This window comes from Somniosus microcephalus, chromosome 22, assembly GCF_052327205.1.
Source record: "Somniosus microcephalus isolate GS21.2 chromosome 22, FLI_Smic_1.0, whole genome shotgun sequence".
Lineage (NCBI taxonomy): Eukaryota > Metazoa > Chordata > Chondrichthyes > Squaliformes > Somniosidae > Somniosus > Somniosus microcephalus.
Window position 1 is genome coordinate 60,661,425 of NC_141008.1, and position 7,952 is coordinate 60,669,376.

Below are 7,952 nucleotides of genomic sequence, written 5' to 3' on the forward strand. Positions count from 1 at the left end.
GCAACTAGTGTCCAGAACATATTTGGGCCTGGAAATCAGTGTTGTTTATGGTACAGGATGGTATCTAATTGCTCTGTGTGCTAACATAATAGAGACTTTAAGCTATTTAAAGTGAATAGATCAAGCTCCCCATTAGAATAGCAATTTCACACAAAGTCATTAAGGATTGTTATGTTAATATCACACAGAATAATTTCTAGGCCCTAGTTTCTAAACTGCTTAAAAATCTTATTTTGAAAAAATTATTTTCGATTAATCTTGAAATTTGTCTTCTGTACTCACCGTAAAGGAAGTAATTCATCAAAAATGTGTTCTTTTTCAGTAAACACCATTTCAGGGATAATCCAGCTAACGGTAGAGGCGCCCTTCATTCCTCCAACAGCTAGTGGGAACCTGCATTCACCGCAAATGTAGCTACAGCTGGTTCAGGCATGCCCTTCGCACCTTGAGCTGCACCCGTCCTTTCTGCATCTGAAACGCACCTTCCTCCGTCCAGGGAGGAAGGAGATCACCAGGAAGTCCTGTTCTATATCTGCTGTTACAGGGGTTCAGGTAGCCCGCTCCACCCTCAAAGCAAACCTATTCAGGGTTCCCCCTCGGAGATGTGTTACTTTAACAATTTAAGTACATCACAAGTAATGTAAGTATCAGGCAGCGTTGAATGTGGTATGGGTAACCTTAAAGATCCCTGTGCTCCTCGGCTTCCTTGCCTGGTGCTGAAGGCTTCTGAAATTCAGGTTTCTTTGGGCACTTGTACGGTGCAGATTTTGTTTGGAAGGCCGTAAGGTGGTTTCCATGTGCCGGCACCTCACAGCTTGCGATGGGAAGTACCTGGGATAGATGTTGAAAGGAGCATCTGTGTACCTTGAAACCAGAACAGCCAATGATCTCTGAGCGCACCAGGAAAAAAAATCTGAGGTGAACTAATTGCCTCCCACCCAAGGACACAGGGAAGCAAAGCCAGGAGTCACCGGGGCTGTCGGTGTTCACACACCTTGAGGTTGTCCATCCTCCCTTGTCTAGTTGTCCTGAGGCGGTGATGTGACCGTACCTGAGTCCCTGCCGATGTTGCTTCGCACAGTACTTGTACCAGAGCCTAAACTTTGTGTTGTAACCTGTTATCTGCCATGTTTACACTGCCAATTAACAAAGCTGTTCATTGTGCCCTGCTAGGTGTGTTGTCCGTATATCTGATATTACATTTTAACGTGATTGATGTGCAGCAGAAAATCTGCCTTTTTAGTCTTGAGTGAATTAATCCTTTGGGGATTACGGTAAAATGTCTGCACCAGAACAAAATGTTCAATTCATTTAGATTATTCCCAGAACAATGTGAATGAAATGCCTTTTGAGTGTCGAGAGGTTTTATTGGCGTCGTTTCTTATCCAGTTTTCTGTCATTTTATCTCCTTTTCCTTGTCCATGTGGCCTGTGACTTTTGAACCTCAGAGGCCTGGCACAGGGCCTGTTCCCAGGCTGCTATCAGTGCCACCTACAGCTGGGCACTGGGTGCTGACAATGACTCCCCTCCCCTTGCTAAGATTAGGAACTGAGGTGAACTCATCCTTAGCCTTCGTCCACTCCATCTCTGTGGTACCATGTACGAGCGCGCGCCGGCCCCGCCCCCATGTGTCCGAACGCCCCTCCGGGCTCCCCCGTATACGCCCACACCATGTAATAGCTGGTCCCGTCCCCCATGGCGCCACCGTGTACTAACGCCCCCCCCATGGCGCTACCGTGTACTAGCACCCCCCCATGGCGCCACCATGTACTAGCGCCCCCCCATGGCGCCACCGTGTACTAGCACCCCCATGGCGCCACCATGTACTCGCACCCCCCCATGGCACCACCGTGTACAAGCGCCCCCCCCATGGCGCCACCATGTACTAGCGACCCCCCATGGTGCCACCGTGTACTAGCACCCCCCCATGGCGCCACCATGTACTAGCGCCCCCCCATGGCGCCACCATGTACTAGCGCCCCCCCCCATGGCGCCACCATGTACAAGTGACCCCCATGGCGCCACCATGTACAAGCGACCCCCATGGCGCCACCATGTACAAGTGCCCCCCATGGCGCCACCATGTACTAGTGCCCCCCCCCCATGGCACCACCATGTACAAGCGCCCCCCATGGCGCCACCATGCACTAGCGCCCCCCCCCCATGGCACCACCATGTACAAGCGCCCCCCATGGCGCCACCATGTACAAGCGTCCCCCATGGTGCCACCGTGTACTAGTGCCCCTCCCCGGCACTACCGTGTGCGAGCGCCCCAGGCTCCACCGCGCTCCCCCACTTCATTGATTTTTTTTCATACTGCGCCCATTGTTTCTTTCCAAGATGGTTCTGTAAGCTCTTCCTGTGCCCCTTCCTGAAGGTGACCGTTACGCGATGGAGAGCGATGTACAGAAACAAGACGCAATTCTTAATTCAAAGCCTACTTGAGACACAAATAAATTGCAGCCGTGTCACAGTTTGGTGCAGACACTCTACTCCAGCCCTGGAAGAGCTGTCGGGCGTTCCATGGTCCTCTTTTGTTTTCCTGATCCTACTTTACAATAATCAGCATCAGTAATTAGCGCAAAAAAAACCAGAAATCCTATTTTTTGTAAAGGTGTTCTAAGTTTGGCACTGAATTGATGCTCTCCTTATGGAAAGGTGTTTGGTAAACTCTCCGGCTTGTTGCGGGGGTACTGGTATCCCTCCATGTTGTATCATTTCCGTAAAAATGACACCACTCGAGAGATGGCCCGATGAGTTTTGGTGGTTTGCATCTTCGTGTTGTACTTTTAATTAATTGGGGGGTGGGGCGGCGGGGAGAGAAATTGTCAAACACTTTTTCATGAAGACACCGCCCTTTGGGCCTCGTTTGGCGCCTAAAACCAGCTCAGTGGTGACCGTCAGGAACCATCTGCAGCTGAGGGCCAGTCGATGAGAGTTCAACAATAATTGTCATGAGCGGGGCTTCAGCACAAAACAGTCCATATGTTTGTATTTGTCGCAGTGAACGGCCAAAGCTTGTGGGCAAATATGTACGGTTCTCACTTGGCTAATTTAAAGTAGCTTATTGCTAGGATTAAAGTAATTCACAACCGTGGCCTATTGCCTAGACTGAGTATCGCTCAGCTAATTTAGATAATATCAAAAAAACATTAAGTCAAAATTTGCACCAAGGTCTGAAGACATGAAAAACCCAATGCTCGAAGCAATAAAGAGCTGCCTTGGTGTCCTGCCATGATTAGAATTTCAAACTCTTGGGGATTGGTTAGCACAAGGTGTTTAATCTCTCGGATCTGAATTTGAAGCAGTCTAGACAGAAGGAATAAAAATTCTCTCTCTCACCCCGTTCACCTTCCTCTAGCTCATTCTCCCTATTTTCCTCTCCACTTTCTCCTTTTCTTCATTCCTCCTTTCACTTTTTCTCTCACTAATCCTTGGTTTCTCGTCTACGCTTGACTTTCTATTTTCTGTCCTCTCACTAACTCTTCCGATTCCTGTTGGCATTCTCTTGCACTGCCTCCTCCCTAAATCTCTCTCCATGTTGGTTCCTTTCTCACTCTATCCAATTCATTTTGACTTTCTCTCTCCTCCCTACCTCACATTCATACCGACTCTCTCCTCCCGACCTCTCACATTCATTTGAACTTTTATTTTCTCTGTCTCCTTCCTCCCCAACTCTTTCTTTTTAACTCTATACTTATCTCCCCCTCACCAACCTGTCACCAGCTTGGCCAGTCATTTTCTAGTTTCTCACAAAAATAAGCCCACCTCATTAAATAGCCTCACACTGAGGGAAAAGGCAAGGAAAAAATCTAACCTATGTAAAACACAGTTTTCCAAACATTTCAGTGTATGTTTTGTATCATTTAACTTTGGCCGTTTTCCAGAACTGAAATAGTATTTTGACACCACCTCCATCATTGGATAGATTTGTTATGTTAACCCAATATAGGATACCTATTAATGAATTGACTATGGATCACATAAGATCTTAGTGGCAACCGATTAAGGAGCCTATGTGACCCCCCCCCCCCCCCCCCCCGAGACCGTCTAATCACTGGTTTAATGAAAGTTATCCTGTACAGTATTGTGTTTGGGTCCAAAATTAAAATCAAGTCTTCTGCATTCTTCTGTAAGGTCACTAAGGTCTTGTGGGAATTTCTTGGTTATTTGCTCATTTAAAAGCCATCCTTCCCTTGTGTGGCAGAACTCAATTTTGTGCTCCTGATTTGGAAAACTTTTCATCGTGTCATGGAAAACTTTTCACCTTAGCTGGCTTATCGAGGAGGTGACGAGTAGGGTCCAGGTCCCCTTCCCTTCCCCCGCCCCCCCCCCTCCACCCCGGTGCACTCTCGCTATCTGCAGGAAAATCTAAGGGAGATTCACCTTAGGCTGCCCTTGAGTGCCTATCATTAGCCCAGTCGCCTTCTGACCTGGGCAGAGGCCTAGCTGCATGTCAAGCCCTGCTGGCAAGGGACTGATGAACAGGGAAGTAAAAAGCAAAAAAACAAATTACCTACAAAATAAACAAGCAACACTTAGCCTTTTTATTATTACAACTATTATCCTAATCTAAAACGAGCTCGCTTTGTTTATCATGTGTCAGTTCTGCCACCTTAATTTTCTCAGTTTGAATTTCACTGTTGAAAAATAACAATTAAACAAAATGGCTGGCCGGTTTGTACAAAGTATTTATTTGAATTCGCAAATATTACAAGTCTGAAATAAATCTGAGTATGTGTAGGAATTCCCTTTTTGTTCAAAAGTTTTAAACTTCAGTTTAATTAGACAAATGGACACAAAATTCTGTTCCTTTAAAATGTTCAAAGGATAGTGGGTACTTTCCCTGTGGTCATGAATTTGAGACTGCACCCAGACAGACACTGAGGTCATGCTCCTTCTTGGTAAGGTGACTCATTCGTGTTGGTCCTGTAGAGTGGTGAAAATCACGCAGGCTATCTCTCGCGCAGAGTGGCATTATTGCAGGAGGCCAAGGAAGGAGTCAGCCAGTCCTTTCGTCCTCCCTGCTCACAAACCGAGCCAGGTCATGGGTCAAAGTGAGACAGCCTCGACAGACAGCGCTCTGTGGGTGATGTCTGAGCGCACAGACCTCGCATACAAGCATGTCTCCTGTTGTCGGACTCGTGTCCTGTGCATCCCTCCTGCGCATCTCTCCCTCCCTTCCCTCCACTCGTGTCAGAGCCTACAGCCGTCTCAGAACTACTCCCTGAAACTTTCTCCCTTAACTCCTCTACCTAGCCCCTTCAGTCCCCGCCGTTAAAAGCCTCCTCAAAGCCTGTTATTGGCCATTTCTCCTAGCTCTTCGACCACTGTTTAGTGATCTGCTTTTTACTTTGTGAAGCACCTTCGGGTGCTTACTACATTAAAAGGTGCGATGCGATTAAAAATGTGGCTCTTGTTGCTCACATTGTGGTCAATGGCATCATTTAACGTCAAAGGCACAATCTAACTCCAACTTGTCCATTGTAATGTGATTTTTATTCAGTCTCACTCTCGCACATACACATAAACGCACCCCAATAGGTATCATCTTCGAAATCCAGCCAATGTGTATTAGTGATCAAGCACAGAATGCGGAAGACTTGACATTTGAGTCAATGGAACTGGGGCCTACGGTTGAGGCCTTTGAGGTAAACATGGCTGAACAGTTGCTGTGCAGAAGCGCGTACACGCAGAACTGTTATTGAGATGCGGCAGAGCTTTACGAAGCTGCCTGATCCTATCCACAGATGTAAATATTGTACAATTAATTTATTGCTACTTTGGCAAATTTCTTTTTGTTGTGATGTAAAAAAAACTGTGGAGGATCTCAAATTCCTTGTTTGTATATTTTGTTCCCTGTTGGTGTGTTGCTATGTAACGCTACACAATAATAAATGTATTTTGTGTCAAAATGATTGGAGTCATAAGCTGTCTAATTTCCGCGAGGAGCTCATTAACATGGTGTAAGCTCAGTGCATACAGGCCAAAGGGAATATGGTGAAGGAGGGAGTTCGCTGGTGTGTGTGTATAGAATGTGAGATCAGTGGCCCGTGTGAGGACCACCCCGTTAAACATCAATAGCCTCCGAGACTACAGGTCCAGACTGCCGAGAGACCGTGTCAGTTACCCAAAGGGAAGCGATGCTATCGATGCAGATAATAAGGGTCATAATAACTGTTAGCGCTGGGCGGAAAATGTCTGATAGCGAATTGGCAGACCCGCTTTGAACCTCGCCTTCCACCATGGAAAAGAAATAAATTATGCCAGGGTGTAAAACAGGCTGTCCAACGATAAATAAAAAGTTAAAATTACCCCCATTTTTTCCTTCCTATACAGGAACAGAAATAATGTGCTGGTGAAGAACTAGTATTTATTTAATACAATAGCAAAATACTGTGGCTGCTGGAATCGTGGAGAGAGAAACAGAGTTAACGTTTCAGGTCGATGACCCTTCGTCAGAACTGTAAAAAGTTGGAGAAGTAACAGATATTTAAGTGTAGGGCAGGGAAAGGGGGGAGGGGAGGAAAGAACAAAGGAAAGGTCTGTGATAGGATGGAGGGCAGGAGAGATTGAGACACAAAAGGGGCGATGGCGCAAGGCAAAAGGAGATGGTAATGGGACAAGTTAAGAAACAAAAGATGACTCTAGGCGAGGTGTAAATGGCAATGGCAGGATGATCAACAGCTGCCAAGTGAGAGAGAAAAGAAAACACGGGGGCCGAGGTTATGGTCTGAAATTGTTGAACTCGATGTTGAGTCCAGAAGGCTGTAAAGTGCCTAATTGAAAGATGAGGTGCTGTTCCTCGAGCTTACGTTGAGCTTCATTGGAACAGTGTAAGAGGCTGAAGACGGAGTGGTCAAAGTGGGAGTGGAGCAGATAATTAAAGCGACAGGCGACTGGAAGCTCAGGGTCGCGCTTACTGAGTGAACGGAGGTGTTCTGCAAAGCGGTCACCCAATCTGCATTTGGTCTCCCCAATGTAGAGGAGACTGCATCGTGAGCAGCGAATACAGTATACTAGATTGCAAGCATTTATTTAATGCCTTTCATGGCCTCCAGGCATCCCAAAGCACTTCACAGCCAATGAAGTACTTTTGGGGGTGAGGAAATTGGGTTGCTTTGCGCCTCCCGTTAACACCACCGGGGGGCGCAAAGCCCCTAGCGCTTGGGTGCAGCGCCGCTAATGTCTCTCGTGAAATTCAGCGGGAGGTTAGCGACGGTGGTAGCTGGTAGCGCCCTGCGCCTCTGGCGATGATGTCATTGCTGTGTGCAGCGCCCCGCTCGTGCCCTGGCTGCATCCCCTGACCTATCGCTGGACAATATGTTGGACAGGGTCAGGGTGGCGCTTGTGCAGCCGCGGCATTTAAAGGGGCAGGTGTCGGGTGGCCATTTTTTTTCTGGCCATCTGCCAGCAGCCGCCCCCTTCCCCTCTTTCATTTGGGGTGCTGGCCGCGATCGGTCAGCCCAGCACTCCTCGAGTGCCGGGCTCCTTTGCTGGCACCCCGCTCCCCGGTGGTCCAGCAGGGCCCCGGTGCGCATAGCGCTAGGTCCCTCCCCTTTAATCAGGGGAGGAAGGCCTGCAATACCACGGCGCTGTTGCACGTAGCGCCGCGATATTCAGTTGTAGCGCCCCAGGAAGGAGGTGGAGCGCTTCCAGTAGCGCCCCGCCTCCTGCTTGGAGCACTACCACTAAATTTACGGTGCAGGGGCACTGACTTTTTCAGGGCGCTAAAAGTAGCGCCCCGCCGAAGTTAGTGCCCCAAAGGGGGCGCCACCAAATTTTTCTCCCTTTAAATCTAATCACTGTTGGAATGTAGGGAAATGCGGCAATCGATTTGCACAGTCAATGGGGAGCTTTTGGAGGCGGGACTCCTACTTGTCGGGTTTCAGTCCCGCCTCCATCGGCTTGTGGCCAACCCACGCTATTTTCCCTTGATTGACCAATTAAGC

General features: G+C 48.1%; 1 protein-coding gene across 7 annotated transcripts in view; it reads left to right on the forward strand.

The window, feature by feature from the left end:
* Window positions 1-5,916, forward strand: part of rap1gap2a (RAP1 GTPase activating protein 2a) — a 383,517-nt gene extending 377,601 nt beyond the window's left edge. For all 7 annotated transcript variants that reach the window (XM_085964881.1, XM_085964886.1, XM_085964878.1 and 4 more), the window contains one exon: window positions 323-5,916. The gene's annotated coding sequence lies outside the window, so the exon portion shown is untranslated. The remainder of the gene's footprint in view (window positions 1-322) is intronic.
* Window positions 5,917-7,952: the final 2,036 nt, after the last annotated feature.